Source organism: Mustela nigripes, chromosome 10 (genome assembly GCF_022355385.1).
Source record: "Mustela nigripes isolate SB6536 chromosome 10, MUSNIG.SB6536, whole genome shotgun sequence".
In the NCBI taxonomy this organism is placed as follows: Eukaryota; Metazoa; Chordata; class Mammalia; order Carnivora; family Mustelidae; genus Mustela; species Mustela nigripes.
The window spans coordinates 12,986,721-13,012,486 of NC_081566.1; the positions used below are offsets into that span (position 1 = coordinate 12,986,721).

Here is a 25,766-nt window from a genome sequence, read left to right on the forward strand (position 1 = left end):
TGACCCTGACCTGGGGCCATGCGGAAACGTCTGGCTTCTTGCCAGCAGCAACCTCGGTGCCAGACACATGCCTCCAGGGCTCTGAAAACCTCCTCCATGGACCCTGGAGGTGAGGAATACGGCGCATCTCATGCCGCCTCCCCTGTGCACGTTAGGCACCGGGCGGTTCCCCCGCGGGGGCCCCGGTCTGTGACTCCTGCTTCCCCAGGGCTCAGCTAATGGGAAGCCCCGGCAGGAGATGGAAGGTGGCACAGGAGTGGAAGGAAGCACTGATTTCTCTGGAGGTCGGCACAGCCTGGCTGGTGACCCCTCTGGCTGAAGATCACAGCGCCCGTCGGCGCCCTCTCTACATTGCTCCGTCTGCAAGTTCCAGAAGGGCCTTCCTCCTTCAAGCCTCCAGCCTCTGGGTGATCACGAAGCTTGGCAGTTCCTGGCTCTGCACGGCCTCCCGTGATCTCCTACAGCCTGCCCACCTCTCTTATAAATGCCCTTTAAGTCACCCACGTCGAAACTGCCATCTTTCTATTGCCGTAACCACGCAGTGTGAGTGTGCGTGTACATACACGTAACACACACATACACACAACACACCAGCATGACTGCAAAAGTCTTGGGAAGTAACATTCACCCTTACTCCCCACAACACACTCCGACTAATGTGTGTGATTCTAATTGTTACAAATGCTCATCTAACCCAGGAAGCTGATGCCATGGCCCACCTCTGGGTCTCCATTCCTCCGTCTGAAAGCAGGGCTTAGGACCAGCCCAGGGGAGACAGACAGCTCTCGGCTGGCCGGGGTGCAGTGTCTAGCAGAGGTCAGCATGGAACACGTCATGGGGACCATCAGGTGACTGCAGAATGGGTGTCATGTGGGGCTCCCCTTGGCAAAGGCTAGACTCCCCTTTGGGGGGTAGTTCCTTTCTGTGGTCATCCCATTCCGGTGCTGGGTTTCCACTTTGCAGGCTGGAAACCCGAATTGGTCAGAAGCCTGCGGGATGGATGTGTTCAGGGGTGACTCACGACAACACGAGTGTGAACACCAGTGCTGACTCAGCCACTCACAGTGAGGATACGACCACGAGTGGGCTGAGGAACCACGTTCACCCATCAGCAGCCTTTCCTGGTGGGGGATTCTCTCTGGAAGGTCAGGCTGTCATCAGAAGGGGCTTGGCCCTAGAGCAAGGGAGGGCTCAGGCGTGGGAGCACACCTGGGCGGCCTGAACACCTTCTCCCTGGGATGTCCGTCTCACTGCCACTCCTCTGACCCCCTGCCTCTCCTCTGTCCCCACACTCCTGCTGACCCAGCCCCTCTGGTTGACCCATTAACTTTCTTGTTCCGCTCCCTTCTGTGTCCAACAGTTGATGCTTCTTACTTCAGTTCTCGGTGGCCACGGCTGGGGGTGGCTATGTCCACCAGGGTCCCCCACGTCGCTCAACAGGTACCCAGCACATGCGATTAGGGAAGAGCAGGAGCTCCCTCTGCTTCATCTTCTGGGTGGTCCAGAGGTGTGGACTCAGTGTCCAGCCAATCGCCGATAATCATAAATGCGTTATCTGTTTGAGTGATTTGTAGAAAGGGAGGTGCGATGCTGGGCACCTTACTGGCAAATCTCATTCCTGTCCTATAACAAGCTGATGAGATAGTACCAGTTTCCCCATTTTGTACAAAAGGAGACTGAGGCCCAGACAGGACAGATAACTTGGCCAAGGTCATAGCGTAAGTCAGCTGCTGAGTGGTCCTAGAAGCTGTTATGAGTATACACGTGTGCTCTGGAAGGACAGAGAAGGTTCTCCCTCCCCATGAGCTCTCACTCCCTAAAGGCAGGCTGGTGGCCCCCTTCAGGAACTTCCTGCCACACCCTGCAAGCCACCTGCGGTGCTGAGGGAAGGGTGCCACCTGGGGTGCCACCTGTGCCTGCTGACAGACATGGTCCGGGGCCAGCCTCTTATCAGAAGGAAGGCCGGTGGGAGCCTCAGACCACAGGGAAGTTGACTCCATGAACCGTGGCCGGTGACTCAGCTGCCTGCCTGATGGACGGTGGATGGACGTCAGTCCTCACTCTATGGCCCTTCCCTTTTTCCCGAGTAATGACAAATCCTAGCTCTGTGATCTGGTTGGTTACCATAGGAACTGGAAAACATTTGATAATGTGGGTCCTCTGGGACAGGTGCCCCGAGCAGGTCTAGGAAAAAACAACCCTTTCCGGCCCCTTCGCCCCGAATCCCAGGCGTCTCACCTACTTGGAACAGATCAGGTAAACGGTCCAGGGCAATTACACCACTGTCTGGCTCCAGTGATCTTGTCTGAACCAGGAAGTCTGGGGAGGTCACAAGTCTGTGTGCCCGTGGGATCTGGCCCAAATTCCTGCCGGAAGCAACTGGATCCCAAGCACCCTGGTCCACTCGGCAGACTCTCACATGGTGTGCCCCACACCACATGCCCGGGCCCCGTCCCAGACTGGGGGACATCTGAAGAAGGGAGACACCGGCCCTGTGCTCAGCGAGCTCCTGGTCACTAGGCACAGGACACACACCTAACAGGGCTGTCAGGTCCCAGGGCACATCAGGAATCACCAGGGAACAGTGAGGAAGGGGGCTGGGGAGTGGGCTTCTGGGAGGGGAGGGGTTTCAGTGGAATGAACCCCAGAACTTCACATTCCCAACAGACCCCGAGTGTGGGGCCACCCTGAGTCACTTGTCCATGAGGGGTCATGGATGACCACTGGGGCCAGGAGACTCGATTCTTGTCCAGGCTCAGGCACCTGTGCCTTCTTGGGCTGTGGCTTTTCCATCCTCCCGTCCTCCCCATCGTTGGTTCAAGGCTCCCTGGGCCCCTCCATGTAGAGGGCTCGGCTCAGACGGCTTCACAATGATGCCCCACCTCCCCTAAGATTAAACAGGTTCACATTCAAACTCACTCCCCCCGCCCAACCCCTTGCCCAACACTGTCTCTTCCCTAAAACACCAACATTATCCCATTATTGAGCCATTCTGCATATCCAGATCCACTCAAGTCTCTCCCATGGGGCCCTCCCTCTCCTTCCCACGGCGGCCCCCCCCCGGGGCACCTTGCATGGGACCACCATAGCCACCTCCTAGATGTGCTCTTAGTTCCATTCACACTTTCTTCCCCAGTTTTTAAACCTACTCTCCAAGGATCAGTATTCCTGCGGATCTTGACGTCTGCCCTAATTTCTAGCATCTTCAATTTCTTGTTGGCATCGCCCTGAGCATTCAAGACTCAAATGTCTGGGACAGGACCCACATCCTGCCCCCACAGACCTTCTATTTCCTCTCTCGGTTCATGGCCCAACCTAGCCATAGACCCGGAAACGCCGCCGCCGCCTCCTGTCCTCCTCCCTCGCGCCCCCACCCGCTGCGGAGCAAACCTGGGGACACGGCCCGGCGCTCTCCCCAGTCAGCTTCCCTTGGTGCTGTTATGGATGCCGTCCCCATCTCCTGGCTGGTTCCTGCCTCACGGCTCTGTCACCTTCCAGTGCCTCCATGCAGGGGTCCGAATCCACTTTCTGACACACAGGTCTGTCATGGTGCTCGCTCTCGGAATCCCTCGATCACCTCACCGCATCACAGTGACATCCCGGCCCCTCGGGAGGGCAGGCGAAGGCTTCCTAGGCTGGCCCTCAGTCCTTCTTTCCAGCCTCACCTCCCAACGTGTTCTCTCTCTCTTTCTCTCTCTCTCTCTCTCTCTCTCACACACACACACACACACACTCACACACACCACACCAGCCTGCTAGTTTGTGTTTCTTGGCCTTTAGTAGCATTTAGTAGCATTCTTTGTGGTGACGCTTCTGCCCTCTCCCTGCTACTCAGGGACCCCCACCCTTCCCCAAGACCCCAATCCCCCTCCGATGTCTTCCCAGCCCCAGCCCACACCCTAGGTCCAGGGCAGAGTTCCTCACTCCCTCCTCTGCGCACCCACAGGACTCGAGCACTTGCCATACTGAGCAGCAAGTCTTGTTTCTGGCTGCCGTCAATGCTGTCTGATTCCTCTTGATGGCTTGAGTCCCTCTAGCTCCAGTTAGGTGCTCTGGGAGCACAGCCCGAGCCCAGGACCCACCCTGCAAGCCTTCCTCCTCCTGACCTCTTCCTACCTGGCGCTCAGCATCTGCCTCAGCCTCCCCACCTCTACCCCCAGCCTCAGTCTGGGAGAGCAACCGGCGCTTGGGCTATTGACCTGCTCAGGGCAGGGCCAGTGTCCCAGGGCCCCACCACCAGGGCCGTCCTTCCCGCTGGTTCTTCCCCTACACAGTGGGTCCCACCATCTTCCCATTTCCCCATGCTGCTTTGTACCTAGTAAGAGGCCCCCAGTGTTTGTCAAAGTATTGAGTCTGCCATTCCCTGTACAGAGCCCTGAGGTGGCTCCTGGGGACTGTGAGAGCCTGGGACCACAGGAACACAGGGGGGCGGTGGCCCCTGTGTTCACTCTCTGATCGTGGGGCTCATGGAGTTTATGTGGCTGCAGAGGGGCACAGGACCCACAGGGAAGAGGGGTCCCCTCAGCTCTCAGGTCAGCCACTCCATAAGGAAACAAACCCAGCTTCCCGTGCCTGCTGGTGACCACCAATGGCTAGAAACTTCCTCAGCTCCCTCCGCACCAGCCCTTGGTTCCTTCCTCCCGCTTCGGCCATCCTTCCTTTCATTCTTTCCATCATCCCAAAAGCAGAGACTTCGCAACTGCCCCGCCTCCCCCTCCCCAGACTCCCCTTCCTCTCTCCAGTCCTCATCTTCCTGCCTTTACCACACAGCCTGGTTCTTCCAGCCCCACCTGACCTGCATACTCTCCGGGCAATCACCCGTGCAATTCTCCTTCCCCAGAACCCCTCCCTGCTTTTCTCCACTGATCCAAGTCTGTGGCTCTGGTCTCCCCCTTCTCGGGAATTCTCTGACGCAGAACTGACTCCCTTACAGTCCTGTTGCAACTGGCAAGCATCACACCATTTAATATTTAATTATTCTCTGCGCTTGAAAAAATGCACAGTAGTTTTCTTTCCCCACCTCAGTAATAAGCTTCTTAGGGGTAAATCTGTTTTTTTATATGGTTGGGGAAGGCCCTGGAATATAGGCTCTCTTTGAACTCTTTTAGCTTCTTGTTCAGCACACAGTTTCCATGGGGTCATCTTTCCTGGGCGACTCTGAAAATCTGGCACAGGTTACTGGAGGCCTCAGGCCACAGGCTTCCTGGACTGAAGACGGACGGACCAGAAGCCCAGTGTCTTCGCTCCGTCTGGCTCGCTGAGAGGGTTCTCTGAAGCTTAGAGAAACTAGGACGGTCACACTGTGGGAAGAACTGTAGCCCTACTAAGTGGTAACTGAGGCATGACATCCACGAGCTAGAGCTCTCCTGTGATGTTTTCATGACCCAGGCGCCTGTGCCCAGGGAGATGAACCACGGGTTCCTCTCCTTGGCCTCACGGGGCAGCCTCCCTGAAGCTGGGGCAAAGGGGGAGAGAAGCCAGACAATCTGAGGGCCTTGTCGTGTCCCGCTTGGCACGGGGGCACCGTGACTGCTCCCTCCCCAGGGCCTCCAAGTATGGCGGGCTTTGGAGAGGGGCTTTGGCAAGCTGATTGCAGTAAGAGAAACCCTGGAGAATTTTGAGTTAATCTTGCCAAACAGCTTCCTTTAGGTCAGGCAGGTCCACAAGCAGGTCCGTGAGCACCTGGAGCCCTGTGCCTCCTGGGAACAGGCATGGCAGGAACCCGGGGCGCAGGAAGGGCTCAGGGTCAACATCCAGGGCTCCTTTTTCTCTTTCACTCCCTTACGTCCCCTGCAGATTCCACACCTTCATCCTGGGCCCCTCACATGAGCTTTTTTCCTGCCAAACCCCCCCATCCCTCACGCCCCACCTTCTCTGCTGCAGCTGCCCATCCAATCGCCCGGGCACAGACTCACCAATAACTTCTCCCTGACCATCTGGGAGCTGCTGCTCCCCCCGCCTCTCCCTTTCCTCCCTCTAGGAAGCAGGCCACGGCTATGGCCCCTGGAGCTAGCGAGTGGCGGGGTCCCCTGGAGCCCACTTCCCTTGGGCCACAGCCTGGACGGAACCATCCACGGAGCATGTACGGCGTGGGCTCTGGGGAAACAAGGGGCGCAGACACGTGGTGCGTGGGCCTCGGGGTCTGGTGATGCAGCAGAGGAAGTGGTAAGCAGGCAGGCCACTGCGATGGGCTGCGGTAGCTGGAATGTGCTGGCTGCCGGGCCCAGGGGGCACCCAGGCCCGTGCCAGGGAAGGCGAGCCAGGGAAGACACTGTCCAAGGGAAGGGGGGCCTGGAGAAAGGTTGCTGCTGGGCTATAGGCTTGGGGGAGATTCTATTCTACGCACAGAGAAGCCAGACAGAGTGGGGGCTCTTGGGGGCACTGCCAGGAGGTGGACACGGCTCTGAAATGAATGAACGAGAAGGGGAAAGAGGCAGGGGGAGACTCGAGCAGCAACCCCAGTCCAGGAGAGGAGACTGGGCTCCATCCAAGAGCCGTGGGAAGTGGCGGAAGGGCCTTCCACAGGGAGTGATGATAATGTTGAGATATTCATTTCTATTCGCATAGTGGGGAAAATTCATAGGGTGGCTCACTCTTGCCCAAACTCACGTTCAGAGGATGCACTGAAGAAGAGAGGCCTAGAGGTCCCCCCAGGCCCACAGTGAGCAGGGCCAAGCTGCCCTGGGACCACTGGGGGAAATAGGGTGGCGGGGTGTCCACAGAGGGCAGGAAGCAGATAAGCTGAGGCTCTTAGGTTGTGACTAATGGAAGTAACCCACCCGATGTGACTTAAGTGGAAGGGGACATTGGTTGTAAGGATGTGGGGCCAGGCCAGGACAACAAGAGGCCCTTAAGAGGAGTCCTGATTCGGAAGTGGGGCGTTTGCAAGGTCTTCCCTCCCGTGCCGGCCTCTGCCCACCTACGTCGTCTCTTCTCTTTGCAGCCCTTCCTTCGTCCCCTTGGTGCCGGCAGAGTGTGCTTGGCCCCCGGCCCTGCAGGTGGTGAGGTACAGGCTGGCTCTGGGTTCCAGATCCAAGTTCTCGGGGAGAGACTCTGAGAGCCCCAGAGCATCTAGTGTGAGCCCCTAGGGCCGGGGTGTGCTAGGTACAAACCCAGGGGCTGGGGCTCATGACAGGTGCTGGGTAACCCACAGCATTCTCTGTAGGAGCAGACACCCCCAAAGCTCTGAGTCAGTATGCCATGCTCTCCGCCCCTCCTGGCTATACAGTTCTAGAAATACACAGATTCCTATAAGCCAAAGGACTTTAATGACAATAGCTAACCTCTCTGAGCACTTACCCTACGCTGGCTACTTCACGAAGTGCTAAGTGATTCACATGCATTCTCTTACGTAATTCTTGTGGCCCGGGGAGGTCGATGCTATTATTGTTTCTAATTTATAGACAAGAAAATGGAGGGGCAGAGAATTCTGGTTGAGCTTTCCAGCTTGTGAGGCATAACACCTGTCTTAGGGCACAAAGGAAGAGGAAGGCTGCCCTCTTAACCAGCGGGGTCCTAATAAAGGTTCACCAGCCAGCAGTGTGGGGTGCCTGGCTGGCTCAGTGGGTGAAGTATCTGACTTGACTTTGATTTACATCCTGATCTCAGGGTTGTGAGGTCAAGGCCGGGCAGCTGGGAGTCTGCTTGAGATCCTCCCCCCCTTCCCCCCCCCCCCCCCCAGGCTCAAATAAGTAACAAAACAAAACAACAGCAATCTGGGGAAAAGGCTCTGCTTTGTAGCATTTGCTGTTTTCCAAGGTGTAAATACTCCCACCATGGCTGATTTCAAGCCACCAGCTTCCCAGAGCCAGTCTGAGCTGACTTCTGCACACAGTGACTCTCGCCCCTTCTGGGGGACAGCTGTGGTGGTGTCCAGGAGCTGTGTGATTTAGAGCAGTGGTTCTCAAAGTGCGGTCCCTGGACCAGCTCATCAGCATCACCTGAAAACTTGTGAGAAAGGTGAACTCTCTGCTCCCACCCCAGCCTGAGTGAACAGGACAGCCCCGGAGTTGGGGGGCGGGGGAGGGGCGCCCTGTGTCTTCGCTGCATCCAGGGGCTTGGACGTTTACTCAAGTGCGGGACTGCTGGGGCCAGGGGGTATTGTGCCCTTTTGCAAACCCAGCTTGTCCTAGTTTTTATTCTGCAGCTGGGAGAAGGGGGTTCATTTCCAGCTCCTTGGCAGATGGGCAAGCTGAGGCCGAGGGGTGAAGGTGTACTGGAAAGTGATGGGTGACTGAAGTGGGTTAAGACGTCACCCTGCCAGCTCAGTCTCCCTCCGCGGGTCTGTAAAGCGATGTGCCATGGACCCAAGGATGGGAAAGCTGAGCTCTGACTCCAGGCAAAGAGCCAGGGCAGAAGGAAGGTAGGGAATCCCAAGAAATGAGGAATCCTGAGAAACAAGGAAAGAGGCCCATGAAAGCCATGAAGGCCCATGAAAGCCAGCAGCGCCCAGCCCTGGCCCTTGGAGTGTGGTCCAGATCTGAGGTAAATCCTGGGACTGAGGCAGGAGGGGCTGGACCCGCAATCTCTAGTCTCAGGTCTCAGCAAGAAGACCCAAGAGGGCTCCTGGGGCCGGGGGGGGGGGGGGGGGGGTGTCCTGGGTCCACAGCCCAGCAAGCTCTCTGTGGGACAGACCGGTCTGCTGTCTGCTCGTCTCAGCAACTTCCCTCAACCCCAATCCAGATTAACTATTAACCAAAGACAAACAAATGGAGAGCCAAGTATCAGAAATGAGGCAAATACCGGGTCAGCCCCGGGAGGCCTTGAAACACCTGGGCAATCAGCAAGGGTGAGAAAGGCTTGGCTCATGGGGTGGGGACAGTGGTCACGTGATGCCTCCTGTGCCCTCTGGTCACAAGGGGGGAGGGGGTTCCCCACTGAGCTCCGCGTTTCTGAAGGAGAACCAAAACACAAACAGAAACTGTCCTGTCACACTGAAATCCGTAAGTCATGTGAGTTCCTCTCCCCAGAGCTTTAGTCACAGAGCAAAGATTCAGAGCCGGCATTACTCAGCAGAACCTGGGGTGCTGGCCCACTTTTGCTCTGGCTGGAAAGTCGAATTCCAGTTACTCTCCTTTCAGGAAAGCACCTGTGTAAGAAAGTTTCCTCAAAGGCATCTGCTCTAGAATTTCTTTAGCAAAAACCCCCAGACCCAACGCTAGCCTTCCTCTCCTGGGCTACTGTGTCTCTGTGGTGTCTCAGCTGGGCTTGGCCACCGTGTGGGTCCCCAGGGAGAGGCAGGCTGCAGGGCCACCGCTCCTTCCTTCCACCCCCCAGTGGCTCATGTGCAGGAGCTTCAGATATTTCTGGTTTAAACGCTAAGGGGAGTTTTGGGGTGTCTGCAGATAAAGCATTCTGCTCAGCCAATGCCGAGCAAATGCCTGGTAGGGAGTTGAAGGCTTTAGGGAGCAGGGAGGTCTGAGGTATCAGGAAGGAGGGGCCATGGCCCACTCCATTCTCCTGCCCCCACTCTTCTAGGCTCTCATCCTTTGCAAAGCAATGGTTGATCACCTGGACTCCTGCCACAAGGCCATGGTGTGGGCAACACCTAAGTGGGCAGCCAGGTCACTGCCTTCTATTTAGCTATCACAGGCCAGCACAGCAAGCCACAAGAGGGAACAGCAGGCCATTTACCATAAACGCAAAGCACAGAAAAGCCTCGATGGTCCCTGCGCCAGACACACTGCATCTGGATTCTAGTGCTGCCACTCCCTAGCAGCTGTGTGACCTTAGGTAAGTTGCTTAAACTCTCTGAGCCCCAGTCTACACATCTATAAAGTGGAGATTAAAATTCCCAACTCAAAGGGCTATTATGAAAAACAAAATAATGCTTACAAAGCAGCTGGTAAAACACGCTGCACTCCCAGCAAAAGTGCAAGAGGGTTCCCCTTTCCCCACACCCTCTCCAACATTTGTTGTTTCCTGCCATGTCAGTCTTTGCAGTCTAACTGCTGTAAGGTGGTCTCTCCGTGTGGTTTTGATGTGAATCTCCCTGATGGCTAGTGATGTTGAACAACAGCCAAACTGTTGAAGGAGCTCCTCAACAGATGGAGGGATGAAGGTGTGGTCCATATACACCACGGAATATCACTCAGCCATCAGAAAGGATGAATACCCAACTTTCATCTGGAGGGACTGGAGGAGATTATGTGGAATGAAATAAGTCAAGCAGAGAGAGTCAATTATCATACGGTTTCACTTATTTGTGGAGCATAAGGAATAACATGGAGGACATTAGGAGAAGGAAGGGAAAAACGAAGGGGGGATATCAGAGGAGGAGACGAATCATGAGAGACTATGGACCCTGAGAATCAAGCTGAGGGCTTCAGAGGGGAGGGGCCTGGGGGGGGCTGGATGAGCCTGGTCATGGGTATTAAGGAGGGCACGGACTGTGTGGACTACTGGGTGTTACATGCAAACAATGAATTGCGGAACACTACATAAAAAACCAATGAAGTACTGTATGGGGACTAACATAGCATAATAAAATAAAAACTTTAATTTTACTAAATAAAAAAAATGCACTGTACACAGTAGGTACCCGATACACTCTAACAGTCCCCTTAATTCCATTTTGGACCAAGATGGGCTATAAAAAATGAACATTTATGTCTGGTCTCTAAACTTGGAACAGATTAGAGGCAATAAAGTGAAAGCAGGCTTAAAAAGAAGAGGGGAAAATGAGCACTTGAAGGCCTAACAATGGGGAAATACCTAGAAAGAGTATAAGAGCAGATGAATAAATAAAATAGTAACTGGGGACCATATAGTGTGGGAGCCAACAGCTGCCTCCACCCCACAGCCTCCAGGGCCATCCTATCCTAGGACAGATAGCAGAGTAGATGATGTTCACAATGAAACCATGTTCAGTAGCTTCTAAGAAGCCAGGGATGAGGGGCACCTGGGTGGCTTAGCCGGTTGGGTGTCTCTCTTTGGCTCAGGTCATGACCCCAGGGTCCTGGGATCAGAGGGCATCTGCTTCTCCCTCTGAAGGAGAACCAAAACACAAACAGAAACTGTCCTGTCACATAAATAAATAAACAAACAAATCTTTTTAAAGAAGAAGCCAGGGATGAGCAGGGATGTGTTCTAAAAATATTTTCATCCAAAATATTTAACTTTTTTTTTTTTTAAAGTATGGGGCTGGTCCATTTTCAGGTGTTCAGAAAAGCCACAATTTCCCAACGGCTGGATTAGCTGCGTTTGCACTCTACTTTTCATATATTTGTCACAGATCTCAGAATCATGCGGAGCACGTTATGGGGTCTTACAAGGCTCCTGTTTACTGATAAACCCATGTAGTGTTGGTTTGCTCTGTTTGCCATTTTTTAGCCATTTTATGCATTAACTGTCTGAGATCAGGGACAAGCTCCATCTTCTCTTTGAAAAGACAATAACCATCTCCCATCTCTCCTGACACTCCCACCAACCTGTCTCTCCTCTTATATTCCAGATTTTGGTTAAGGGCACCATCATCTACCAGACAACAGCAGGAAGAACTCCGGTCATGGAATTAGCAGGTAACTGCAGTCCCAGGTCCTGCCTAAAGGGGGCGCTCAGCCATAGCCTCTGCGCTGCCGCCCAGGTGCGCTCTAACCCCTGAGCTTCCAAACCGCAGGTGAAACCTGAGGCCCTAGGATTTCCCTGGTTTCTGGATACCCCTTTAGGAGTGGGGAGTCAAGTTCCTTACCACTTGAGCCACGCAGAAGACTTGGAGGACCGGAACGTGGCCCCAAGCAGAGGGTACCCAGAACTTCACTACTGGTCACTTCGCCCCAGGCAGGAATGTTCCCAGGACACTGAACTGCCTGGTTTTGCTCCTCACACGCCCAGCCACTGCCCAGCTCCTGACAGGCGGCAGAGTCTGCTGGCTGCTGTCCAGGACAGGAAGGACCTGGTCGTGTGCACAGGGCCCACTGCTCCCCTGCCCTGCTGGTCGTCCCAGCCCGGAGCGGACCTCCCACCTTGTCCTTTGCCTGGTCTCTGGGGCCGCCCACAAAAGATGCTCTCATCCCAGTTTTCCTTGTGATTTTTTTTTTTTTTAAGATTTTATTTATTTATTTGACAGAGAGAGATCACAGTAGGAGAGAGGAAGGGAAGAGATCACAGAGAGAGAGGAAAGGAAGCAGGCCCCCCGCTGAGCAGAGAGCCCGATGTGGGACTCGATCCCAGGACCCTGAGATCATGACCTGAGCCGAAGGCAGCGGCTTAACCCACTGAGCCACCCAGGCGCCCCTCCATGTGATTTTTTAACTTTTACTTTATGCTAATGCTTTTTTAAAGTGTAAAACAGGTGACATTCTTCTGGGAATTAGCCATAAGTAAATAAGATATCTTTATGTTCAAAAATTGTCACTTGGAGCAAGCTGGGAATCTCTATTCCCTACTCCTTCTGAACGCAGTCAGGGTCCTGGTCTGGATACACACTGTCTGGCCGTTTACCACAAACTTCCTTTCCTTCTCTCAGAGGCAGCCTGAGACCCGGAAAGGGAGCCCAGAGGGGAGAAGGGCTTGGGGTGGATTCTGGAGTTTGAACCTAGATGCCATTTACTAGCTGTGTGACCCTGAGTGAGTTACTGAGCCTTAGGTTTTGTTAGCCTTATCTTTAAAATGGGCACTGGAACTGCTCTTTCAAGTGTGAGGGTGACACCTGTATTTACCCCCCTGTACTTAGCAAAGTACCGGGCACATGGTGAGTTATCTGATTCCACTGTGGTTCGTTTCTTCTGTGAAGTCTTCCTTGATTATCCCAGCTGGGGTAGAGACAGCGAACTACCCGCTCCAAACCTACTCCCCGCTTTTCTTCACTAACAGTATCCCGGTTTATTTACGGGCAGCAATGTGCCCAGCTAAGAAACTACATTTCCCAGACTCCTTTGCAGTTAGGGTATGCACAGGTCACAGGTAAGCCCAATGAGGTGTAAATGACTGTCACCGGGAGGGGATTCTGAGAAAGCCCTTTAAAATAGGTGAACTCAATGGCGCTCTGACTCCCCTTGTCTGGAATGTAAATGCAATATTTGAAGTCACAGGGGCTTTGTCACATGACCACACAGCAGCACTGAAGATGGAAGTCACAGCCCAAGTATGGCAGAGAAAGAAAGTAGAAGGAGCCTGGGACACTGAAGGCGTGGGCCACTTCAGGGACCTCACGTAAGACTTCAGGGCTTACGTCACATGAGGGAAGAAAAACCCAGCTCTCTGAGATTCCTATTACATGTAGCCAGTGTAGTCCCTATGGATATGTGGGCTCGGAGGGCTTGCCCTCTTTCTTCCCTGAGTGCCAGTCGCATACGGTCACCATAGCATTCGGGGAGATTTGGGTCATAAGCAAAGCAGCCTAACAATCTAGGCTTTTAGGGACCCCAAGTGTGAGGAACAGAAATTTTCAGATTCCCAAGGGGTCTTTGCACCCCACAGCTGATGGTGCTCTCGAGCCCTCCATCGCCTGGTTCTTAAGGGAGGCACGCAAGGCTGATGAGTGAAAGTCACACTCTTGGCAGTCCTGCGGGATTTGTGACCTCATAGGCAGTGTGATGGGGGAATGGACCAGCAGAGGCTGGTGGACCTCCAGCCCACCTCCGAGGTTTGGGAAAACTTAGTCCATTTCATTTATAAGCACACGGGTTGTAGACCCTATAGAGGTACTGAGTCCCACGGCAGGCAATGTACTTATTTCTTCACATGTCCACATCCGGCATCCCCAGAGCTCAAGCTCGCAGGTACATCTAAAGGCATTCACTGTACACCCCCCCATGCAGGTGTCTGGGCTAAGTGCTGGGGGAGCTCAGGGATGAGAAAGACCCAGGGCTTGCCCTCAAGGAGGGAGTCAACAATCTCACCGGGGGATGCCTAAGCATATACAATTCTCCGGAGAGTAGATGTGCAAAGGCAATCGTGGAAGTAGAGAGGAGGGGGAAATACAAAGGAGGTGGGGTCTGGGGCCTCGAAGGGGAGCTGCCTCTGAGGGGGGCTTCGGAAAACCAGTGGCGTTTCGAAGGTGGGCAAGGTGGGGAAGATCCGTTCAGCCTGAAGAAACAGAGGGAACAGGTCACAGCGAGGTCACCAGCATGGAGTGACTCCAAAATGGCCACAGCCTAGCGAGGCTATGGTGGTGGGAGCCGTAGACAGTGAACCGGGGAAAGTAAAGCGATGATTGAGTTTGAAAATAAAAATAACGGCGGCCAGCCTGCTCGGGGTGGGTGTGAGGCACCAGCCAGCCACCTTCTAAGTACTTAATGGGAATTAACTCACAATAGCCCGAGAAGGTGAGGGCTGCTGTTCTGCCCATTTTACAGGCCAGGAAACTAAGCTCTCACCAAGGAAAGGTGAGACATTTGCCCAATGTCAAACCTCTGAGGACAGCCCAGTTTGGCACCAGCGTCTACTCGTAGTGATTAAGCTCTAGTGGGAAGGGGTCGGACTGTGGTGGGCGGGGGTCTTAAACACCACCCTAAGGAGTGTGGTTTTCCCTGCACAGATCTGTGAACTATACACGGGGCCTTCAGAATTACATTTGTGACTTTGATGAATCCCTCTGGGGGAGGAAGGACCGGTGGAGGGACAGTGAAGGTTGGGGACCCATTAGGAGGCTGGAGTCTAAGAAATACTTGGAAAAAGCTGGCCTGGAGCAGGGCCAAGGAGACAGACAGGTGGGGTCAGAGCCTCTCTGCAGAGACAAGCCAGGGCCAGTGCTTGTGAAGCTCTCCGTGCATGACGTATTAACTATTACTGAGGGAACAAGATGAAGGTTTTAAAGGGATGTCAAAGGAGGCGGAGGAGCCTGGGGGAAGGAAGGCTGTTCAGAGTTTTGCTTTGTTTTGTTTTAGAGAAAGAGAATGCAGGCATGGGTGGAGGTGGGGAGGGGCAGATGTCAGAAGGAGAGAGAATCTGAAGGAGGCTCCACGCTCAGTGCAGAGCCCAAGGTGGGGACTGATCTCACAGCCCTGAGATCAGGACCTGAGCCAAAATCAAGAACTAGATGCTTAACTGACTGCACGAGAATAATATCTTGTGATATGTGAAAATCACACGAAATCCAAATTTTGGTGTCCATAAGTCAACTTTCCGTGGGACACAGACAGATGTATTCATGTACATATCACCAGTACGTATCACCTGCTTTCCCACCACAACAGCAGTTGAGTTATGCGAAAGAGGACTCTGGCCCTGCAAAGCCAAAAACATTCACTATCTGGTCCTGCACAGCAGAAGTTTGCTGGTCTGACATAGACTCCTTCTGGAAAGCGGCACAAGACGAAACCACAGCAATTGCCCCAGGGGTAGGGGTGTCCAAAGGACAGAGTTGGAAAGGAGACTTCCTACAGTGGAAATTTTGTACTTCTTGAATTTTAATCATGTGGATATATTTAACCTATCTTGAAGCTTAATTTGAAATTTGAAAAAGAGTAGATCCTGTTTCTAATCCTGTCCTGAAGGACAAATAAATGAAGGCAGAAAAGGTGGCCAGACTCTAGCCCTTCAGTGCTGGGTTTAGGGGAGGTCACAGGCCTCCAGCCAGGAGAGGTCGCAAGGTGAGCCTGGACCCGACAACAGCCTTGCTCATGCTGAACGACCCAGGACAGCTCTCCTTCCGTGTGGGCGAGGGATCCATGTTGCTCCTGTGCCCAGAGGCTCTGCCCCGGAAAGGGGCCAGAAGACTGGCCTCTGCCTCTCTTCCTGTTGAGGCACAAGGGAAATAGGCAAGTGTGCCCAGACCGTGGCCTCATCAATAGCTGAGAAACAAGGAGGAGATCAGACCGGGAAGGTGAAGGACACGAGGAGTCCTAACAGTGGGTCCTACTCTTCCCCGCCATCCCTGGGACATCAGATAAGGCATTCTGCCTTTGGGGCCCAGCTCCATCCCTGTAGGCAGGCCCCTGGACCAGACTCATAGTTATCCACCTGCCACTTTCCTGCCCCATTTGCCCACTACGTAAACTACTAGGTATTCCCTTAAGACATCACAGAGGCCCTAGATGAAAAAATGACTACAAACCAGTCAAAACAATAGTCTCACCTAGATGGCCTTTAGGACATGTAGTTCTGTCACTCCATAACTCTGAAAGCCACACCGCCTTCCCATGAGACCAGCCCTTCAGGCAGGGAAGTCAGGAGAACAGCCTTCAGTCACTGGCCAAGCTGTGGGGACACCACAGCCCTGAGTGACGACCAGTCTGGCAGGGCCGTGGCGGGCAGGAAGCGGCTAGAGGGGTCGGTGGGCTGGGCAGAGGGCCCCTCTTGAGCAAATCCAGGCAGATGCACTAACGGCCCAGTGCTGGAAAGAGCTGTGGTACTTGCATCCCCAGAGGGCTGGTCCCTCGGACGTTCCTAGGGGGCTGGTGGGGAGGAGATGGTCAGTGGAGGTGTCTCCCCCTGAGCAAGGCACACGGCGGCATCATCCTGGCCCTCATGGTCAGGAATAGTGAGCCCAGAGGCCGGTCAGCATCCTCAGAGAGCACAGGGTGTAGATGGTCCATGGTTTCCCTCAGGGTCATCTCAAGGCTGGAAGCTTCTGTTCTCCCTCCTTGGACCAGCCCCTATGCCTCGTTTAGGACCCAACTCAAAACTTGCCTTTTGAACACAGGAGTCAATCTGATGGGGCTCAAGGTGGCCAAAATTGAGGCAATTTCAGTAGCAAAATAAATAATCAAAATAGACTATAACATAAATTAAAGGCAAAATAAGAAATAATGGGTCCATCCCTATATAGACAAGTATTTCTAAAAAGATTTTATGTATTTATTTATTTAAGAGAGAGAGAGATTGTGTTCTCTCGTGAGAGAGCATGAGCAGTGGGTGGTGGGGTCAGGGAAAGCAGAGAAAGAGAGGCAGACTCCCCACTGAGTAGGGAGCCCAGGACCCCAAGACCATGACCTGAGCTAAAGGCAGATGCCTAACCCACTGAGTCACTAGACAGGTCCCTAGACAGTATCTGAATAAATAAAAGGGAGAAGGGAAGCTCTTTTTTAAAGCAAATTTCCAATGAACAGATGTTAGAAAGCTACCATTTGGCAAACACCCACAGTAATGATTGTTTTAGGCAGGAATCATCAGTGGAAACAAACATTCATGGGTGAAAATGTAATGAGAAGCAGGATGTTTACGTATCTCAGAGTATTTCCCCACAAGATGCTTGTTAAATGCAAAGATGAAAATGGTATCCTGATGGTGGAAAACCTAAAAGACACTGCCCTACCCAGGGCATCAGAGCCAGAGTAAGGGGTCATACGACATACCGGCCTCAGGCACCACCCAACGCGACGTGCTGGGAAGGGCACCGCACTGCTTCTGTGGTGCTCCTTCTGGTTTGTTTTTGTTAAGATTTTATTTATTTACTTGAAAGACCGAGAAAGAGCACATGTGCATGAGCAGGCGGAGGGGCAAAGAGAGAGGGAGAAGCAGGCTCCCCACTGAGCAAGGAGCCCGATGTGGGGCTCAAGTTCAGGACCCCAAGATCATGACCCGAGCCAAAGGCTGACGCTTAACTGACTGAGCCACCTGGGCACCCACTTCTGTAAAGTTGTTGCCGAAACACACAACCTGAGGAAACACCAGTCAAACCTAAACTGAGGAGACACCAGTCAAACCCAAACTGAGGGACGTCCGACAGCATCGCTAGTTCCGCTGTCCCAGGCTGGAGGAGCCTAAGGACAGACGGCAGCCACGTGCCGTGAATGGGCCTGGATTGGCTCCTGGACCCACAAAGGACATTAGTGAGGCAACTGGTAAAATCTGAATGAGGTTTGAAGCTCATGCTGATTCCCGTTTTGAGGACAGCGCTGTAAATCTGTAGGATGTCAACATTTGGGGAAGCTAGATGAAAGATCTTCGGGAATTCTTTGTACTATTTTTACAACATTTATGTAAGTCAAGTTATTTTGGAAAAAAAACAAAACACAAACCTTTTCTCTTTTCTCCAACTTCCTCAGAGTAATTTCCTCAGCTGTGGGCAGCCAGCTACTTGGTATGTGGTATTTCTAGTATTTGCTTACATGTCTGTCTCCCTCCAGCTAGGAGTCCTAGCACGGCGACAATGTCTCTAATTAGAGGCACTATGACTTAGCGTTATAGTGTCTCTAATTTTCCTTTTGTCCTCATCTTACAAATCTTATTTGGATGGAAGCTGGCTGTCGGTCTTCCCCCTCAAGGAGCCCCCTCCTCGGCCCCCCTTCCTTCTCCCACTGTAAAAATTAAGCGCTGCTGCTATTTCAGTTGCTTGGACCCAAATCCCGGGGGTCCTCCTCGGTGCCTCGATTTCCTCCCATCCCAGGACTGCTAAGTCCTGCTGGGTTTCTCCAGAGTTACCACCACCCAGACCATCCCTCCCTCGCACTTCTCCGTGGAACGTGAGCCTCACTTGCTAACTGATCTCCACCTACCCAAACCCCTAGTGCCTTTTCCACGAAGCAGCCAAGGGAGCGTTTGAAGGGGAAAGTCGGGTCGCACATCACTCCCTGCACTGGCTTCCCACTGCAGTTCACGTGAAACCCACATGCCCAGCATGTCCCATGTCCCACGGCCCTCCTTTGACCCCTGCCTTCCATCTCATCTCACCTTGACCCTCTCCGCCCTCACCCCCCCTGCTCCAGCTTCCTGGCCCTGCCAACCCTCCCCTTATAGAAACGCCGAAGTCCATTTCCATGTGTGGATCTTCCGCAGATCTCCGTGGACAGCCTTCTTCTCCATGTGCAGGACTCAGCCCGTGTGTCCCCTCCTCAGATGGGCCTCGTCCCCTGTGTTACCTGAAGTAACCCTGTTCTCCACACACGCTCCGTCCCTCTGTCAGTTCGGTTTTGCGTAACCAAGCACCACCGACCGGGTGGCTTAAGCCACAGAGATTTATTTTCTCACAGTCTCTGAGGCTAGAAGCCCACGATAAAGATGTCGGAGAAGCTGGTCCCTTCTGAGCACAGGGAGAGAATCTGTTCTAGGCCTCTCTTCCAGCTTCTGGTGGTTTGTGGCAATCTTGGCTGTTCCTCAGCTTGTAGGTGGATCACTGTGATCTCTAGCTTCATCTTCTAGGGCATTCTCTCTGTGTATGTGTCTCCAAATTTCCCCCTTTTCTATGGACGTCAGTCATACTGGATTGGAGCCCACCCTGGTCTCACTTTTCACTCGATTACCGCAGGAAAGATCCTTTCTCCAAATAAGGTCACATGCAGCAGGACCTCGACATGAACCTTTTTGGGGGAACACCGTCCAACCTATAACAACCTCTCACCCTGTTTTGTTTAGATTCCCTTATAACCATCTTAATTATCTCATTTATTTGTGGTCACTGTCTGTGTCTCCCCACTATAACATAATCTTCGTGATGGGAAGATCTGCTCCAACTCCAGTGCTAGGGCCTTTTCCTGCCCTGCAGACAGACACTTGCTCCTGGTTCCACAGCGTCAATCAGGATGCCTCCCTCAGGCTGCCCCAGGTGGGAGGAAAGGCCTGGAAAGGCCTGCCAGCATGCACCTTCCTCGGACAGCCAGTGTGCTTGCTCCACACCCATCACCTAGCTCAACGTCCCGCCGAAGATTTGTGGCATCTGGCCCTGGGCCCAGCCACGCATCTCAGAGCCCAGGAATTCTCCACACATAGTCAACACTCAGTAAACACTTCAAATGAAGGAAGGCCACACAGTTTGGGCTTTGACCCAGGCTCCCTGCCCTCCAGCCAGGGCTGTATAACCTGGTGGTTGAGGCCAGGAATGGTGTGGCTAGACTGCTTGGATCTGCCCCTTACGCTGAGACCCAGGCACATTACTTACCCACTGTGCCTCAGTTTCTCCAACTGTAAAATGCAGATAATTATAAAAGTATTTCCCTGGTAAATTGTATGAAATGAGATCACAAGTGGTGAACAGTGTCTTGCTAAAGGGAAGTGCCCCATGCTGACCCAGGCCTCAGATTTTAAGCGTGGTCTGAGGTCTGGGAAAATTCCTGGTGGCCAAAGGGACCAGAGCCCAGGGAAGTGTCTCTGTCAGCTGGGGGCGGGGGCTCAAGGTTTCTGCTCAGTGACCCTCTTCAGAATCCCCATGAGGCTTTTGACTAAAATGGGGGGATTTTGACTCTAAAAGCCTTACTCAGTTACTGGGTTGGGTGGGCCTTGGAATTTCATGGGTGCTTCTGGCTGACTGAGGAGAAGGACAGGGAGGCTGTAAGTCCTCAGACTCTTTCTGAACCCCTCACGTGAGGAGTGCAGCTTCCAGCTGACTCAGCAGGCCAGTTTCCTTGGAATCAGCCACTCTGGTTCAAAACTCTTCGTGTCGCAACAGGCTCGCAGCCACCCCCGGAGAAGCTGACCCACCCCTCAACTTGCTTCTTGGTTTAATACCTATATATAGCCAGAGTTACAGACCTTTCTATATATGTATGTATTTAGAAACCCACAAAGCTAAAAATACCCCCTCCTATGTGCCATTTCTCAGTTTTCTGTAGTTCCTTATTCTTATTTTCAGCTCAGGAGGTTGGAAATTGCCATCAGGATGGGGTGACCTCCAGCCGTGGGTGGCAGGGAGACCAGAGTGTGAGCTCTGCTTGGGAGATGGAGGGACCCAGTCCCAGCGCCAGCTCTAAAGTCAGTGTGCTGTGATTTGGGGGGATATCCTCTCCCTCCCTAGGCCTCAACTTCTCTCAGGGGAAGGGGGAACTGGACTTGATCTAAGGTGTTTTCTTGCTCTTCCTGTCATCGGCTAAGTGCAATGGTCCTCGGGAACGGTGGACAAGGACACACCAGAACCACTGACTGCTGTTCTTTCCTGCATTTAACAAATATTTATTGAGCACTTACTGTGTGTCTGATAAAAAAACCTCCACCCTTAGGGAACTTACATTCCATTTACGGGAGAAAAATAATAAGCAAAATAAATAATGTACACAGTATGTTTGGTGGGCAGTGTCACGGGGAAATATAAAGTAAAAAGGGGTGACAGAAAATGGGGGGGAGCAATTTGAATGAAAGAGGTTAGGGAAGACGACCCTGAAAAGCTGGTGTTTGCGTACGGATGGGGAGTGAGGCTAGTTCCAGGAGGCAGGGGAGCAGGCAGGCAGACACCGGGGGTGGGGGCAAGTGTCCCAGCAAAGCTGCCAATGCCAAGGCCTCCGGGTGGGGGTGTACCTGGTGTGCTGGGGGCCACGGCAGCTGGAGTGGGGTGAGCAGGGGGGGGGGCTAGGGCCTCCATGGAGAGGTGACAAGGACCACCTATGGATGGGGTTTGAGCTGAGGAGGGAACTCAGCTGACTTTCATCTTCCCAGGATAGCCTGGCTGCCAAGTTCACAAAACACTGCAGGGCCCAGGGGTGGAAGTAGAAAGAGCGTGAAGGAGACCACAGCAAACCCAACAAGGGCCCTTGGTGGTTCACGGCAGGCTGGTGGGGGTGGAGGTGGGAAGAGGTGGCCCAAAGTCACAGGTATGTGGTTCTGCTGATGGCTTGGGAATGAGCCTGTTAGAAACAGAAGCCGAGAGAGACTCCAAGGGTACTGGCTTGAGCAATGATGGAACTGCCAAGAGCTCACATGGAGCCGAGTGTGGGAGGAGGAAAGGCCAGGAACTCAGTTTGGACCCACGCTAAGAGTGATGCCCATGAGACGTCCCAGAGGGGGCGCCGAGTGGGCAGTTGGATGTAGGAGTCTGAAGCTCTGCAGGGAGTCCGGGCTGCGGAGCCGCAGAGTTGAGAGTGGGCCCCACATGTGTGGCACACAAAGCCACAGGCCTGGGTGACAGTGTGGGAGGTCCACGCGCTGCGCTCTGGGACTGGGAAGTGAGAAGGAAGGACAAAGAGGACAGAGAAGAATCAGCCAGGGAAGCACGGCTAACCCCTCCCCCGGCTTCAGTGCTTTATCTGTAAAGGGCAGGGCAGGGCAGGGGGGCGGCTCTCTGGCTTTCCCTCCCACTCTGATACCTCTGCTTTTAAGATGTGGAATGCAGGTGAGCCCAGATGGTAGCAGAAAGCCCTTGCTAGGTCTTGTGTGGGATGCATGTGGGACTCCGGTACCTGACTGAGCTCCCTGGTGCAGGAGCATCTGTGGATGGCCTCATGCTGCTGCTCACCGGGAGGGGTGAGAGCTGGCGGCCCTGCCCCAGCAAGCCTCCCGCAGGCCCAACCATGCAGCAGGGTGGGCCAGGGCCAATGGGTTCTCACCTGGGCTGGAGTGGGAGGAGCCGGCTTTTATTTATTTAGTTATTTATTAAGATTTTACTTATTTATTTGAGAGAGAGAGAGGGGTGGGTTGCACGAATGGGGCAAGGGGCAGAGAGAGAGGGAGAGAGAGAAGCAGACTCCCCCTGAGTGTGGAGCCCAATGTGGGGACTGAATCCCAGGACCCTAAGATCATGACCTGAGCCGGAGGCAGATGCTTAACCAACTGAGCCACCCAGGTGCCCCAGGAGCTGGTTTTATTCAGACACTGCTTTCTTAAAAAAAGAAAAGCTTAACTTTTCTCCCATGAGAAATGATCATGCACATGATTTCGAGCATTTTTATAGAAAATGAGGAGGGTGGTCTCTGACATGTCTTCCTGCTGTTCTCTTGGGAACATGAAAAATAGTTCTTTCTTGGCTCACTCACAGGTGATGCCCAGGTCAGGGTTTTTTTTTTTTTTCCCCCTTGGGATTTCTAGATCCAACTGTGGACTGAGCAAAGTGGCCCAGAAGCAGAGTGGAGTCGGGCTGGCGGGATTCCAGGCCTGGGACAGCGTGGGCTCAGCCCTGCCAGAGTCCCTCGCTGACATGTCCCGTCAGCCCACGCACGGAGTGGTCCTCAGCGAGCCCACGCTTCAGACCGGCCAGGAAGCTCTTGGTTTCCTGCCACCAGTTAGTCACCCCCATTGCACATGCGCTGTGCTAGCATCTTACACGTGTTCACATATCTACACAGAGAGAGAATATACATGTGTGCGCGCACGCACATGCCTGTGTGTAAACACACTGAATCCACAGGAACCCTGCTGTAACACCTTGTCACAGCTGGATTCACACGGGCCATGAGAAGCTCCAATCTCTGCGGCTTCTCGTTAGCCTCACTGTAATGACTCTCCAAGTTTTGTGCTGCAGAGTTCTTGGGATGCCACCTCTGCTCTTCTGATTAGGTGCTGCAGTATTGTTGTTCCCTTCTGAGCAGGAGAACCCAGAGGCTTAGAGAGATTAATTTACTTACCGGAAGCCCCTCGGGCAGTTGGAGATCTGGACCCGGCGTCCCGACGCTGTAGCTCATGGGCTTCGTCTTCTTGCCAACGGTGTCCCTTGGGCCTTTGTGATCAACCCACTTGACAAGAGGGGACATTGAGGCCTGGAGGGGAGAAGTGCCTTGCGTCAGATCACACGGGCTCCGACAGTTGAGACCAGGCCCAGACGCCTTTCAGAGGCTGCCATCACTCATTTAATAGATATTCTGAGTACACACCATGGGCATTCTACGAACCCAGGGGTGGGTACGCTTTTCCCAGCACCCCCAGCCTGGTGCCCCCGACGCTCAGTGGCCCTGTGACACTCACCATGGGCAACATGGACACTCACCACGGGCTAGCAGAAACTGTCCTGTGGCTGGGAATGGCTGGGGAGGCAAAAATGCGCCAGCAGAAATGCCATCCTGAAGGACTATGAACCGCACCCCTGAATCGCATGCTGCCTTAGACGTGGGGGGGGCCCTGCGGGGGGCCCTCCCTCTCCCTCTCCACCCACTGGTATTCCTGGCAACTTTCAAGGCCATGTCTGGTTCACTTGACCTCTGCTGGGAAACCTCTCCGCAGAATCCAGGCCTGTTTCCTCTCCTTAGCACTCAGTTTCCAGGCACTTCTCTGTGTCTGGGTACTTGTTTGTATTGGTGGCTGTCCCCCTAGGCAGTCAGAAAGCCCCCCAAGAGCCAGGACCATGTCTGGCTCAGTCTTGTCCTGCGTGCCGCTCCAAGCACCCAGGCCCATGTGCTGCAACTCAACTTGCAGCATGGCATAGGAGCAGGACAGCGTTTCCAAGTGGGAAAGACAAGAACTCAGAAGGGGCGGAGGTTCCTGGATCAAAGAGTTGGGGTCACACTCCGCTGTGCAACACAGGGAGAGATGATGCACAAGGAAACCCAAGAGGCATTTAGGAAGAACAAACTCAAAGGCACATGAACTCAAAGAGACAAATTCTGAAGAAGGGGACACAAGGACCAGGCACGGGAGACAGCGAGTCTTCTGTCTCGCTAGACCCATCAAGGAAAATGTGGAACCTGAGTTGGATCCGGACTGTGGAAGATAGGGACTGTCCAGGCAGCCACTCCCTGCAGGCTGCAGGAGGCCTGGGGGTGTGGACGGGGGTGCCCTCCCCAGACGGGCAGCAGTGGGAGCAGGGGCACTGTATGGTGCTTTGCAGTTTCCAAAGGGCATTTTACCTGAATTTTTGGCTCACACAATTTTTACTATGTGTCTTTTGGATACTACTATCATCTTCATTTTATGGATGGGGAAACGGCTTGAAGCCACTTGCTCAAACTCACCATGCTAATAATAAGCACCAGGCCGGGCTCAAAGGTAAGCCCGTGTCCCTCTGTCCCTGCACACAGAGCCCCAGCGGTGAACGCACCGGAACATCCCTTCCTATCAGGGACCTTGTGGGGACATAAGGAGTGTATTTTTGTGGCAGAAACTACTCTGAGTTCACGAAGTCTGTTTGCCTTTCTTCCTGGGCTCACAGCTACTTCCAGCTCTTGCCCCTCTGCACGGCCACTGAGCTCTGGTCTCTGGCCAGTGGGCAGAGGGAAGTGGCCACTTCTGGTCTGGCTCGTGATTGCTTCCCATGTGATTCTCTGCCTTTCCTTTCCTCTGCCAGTAGGATGTCATCGCCAAGGGTAACACGGAAGCTCCGTGCAAGGGGGAAGCACCTCCTCGGCCTGGGCTCCTGTATGACAGAGTTCCTTTCCCTCCAGAAAGGGTCACCAGCCCTGCACAGTTAACTAAGACTTTATTATGGCAAGACACTGAAAATCTGAACATTATCTCACCTAGAGGAGCATGGAGATGTTTTCTGAGAACGACAAGATGTTGCAGGATTGTAAACCACTTTGTCCTGTTTGTATTTTAAAATCCAAGGCTTTCTAGCCTGGGGAAAGCCATGTGGAAGGGCCAGTTTGGGGTGCTCTAGGACCAAGGAGAGTTCCCCTCACAGCAGGGCCCCAGGCCCCCCTGCTTCTACGGCACTGCCTCTCTGAAATCAACTCACTCTCAGCACATCTGAGAAACTGAGGCGAGGGACCACACAGGAAAAAGCCCCTCCCTCGTTGTGCAGATGAGGTCACGGAGAAAAAGAGACCTGCCCAAGGTCACACCCCACCCCCGTGCCGTGTGCACACAGGCAACACTCATCATTGTCACAGTGGACAAGTGCCTGCAGTCACCGTTACCGTGATCGCTCCAGACCAGTGTGCCTCCGCTCCCATGCCCGGGTGCAGCCCCTGCTCAGCCTGGCTCTGGGCTTGACCATAAGGTCTGCTCTGGCCAATGGAACATCAGCCAGTGTGATTCCAGAGAAGGCACAGGAGCACGGGGACATGCGCTCTCTTGCTGCTGGGGCCGCCCTCCATCCCCCGCTACGCCTACTGTCAGGAAGTCTGGGTGCTGGTTCCTCGGACAGGTCGTCCTCAGCCAGAGGGCACTTCCATCCCCCAGAAAACAATGGCCTATGTCTGGAGATCTTCTTAGTTGTCCTAATTGTATATGGTGTTGGCAGCGTGGGGGTGCTGCTGGAATTGAGTGGGTAGAAGCCCAGGGCTGCAAAATTCTCACAGTGCCTGTGGCGT

The 25,766-nt window shown here is 53.6% G+C and overlaps 1 long non-coding RNA gene across 9 annotated transcripts in view; it reads right to left on the minus strand.

Annotated features, from left to right (window-relative positions):
- LOC132025411 (uncharacterized) overlaps positions 1–25,766 on the minus strand; it is a 109,100-nt gene that overhangs the window by 29,484 nt on the left and 53,850 nt on the right. For all 9 annotated transcript variants that reach the window (XR_009406569.1, XR_009406568.1, XR_009406566.1 and 6 more), the window contains one exon: positions 23,148–23,279. This is a non-coding gene — a long non-coding RNA (uncharacterized LOC132025411). The remainder of the gene's footprint in view (positions 1–23,147; positions 23,280–25,766) is intronic.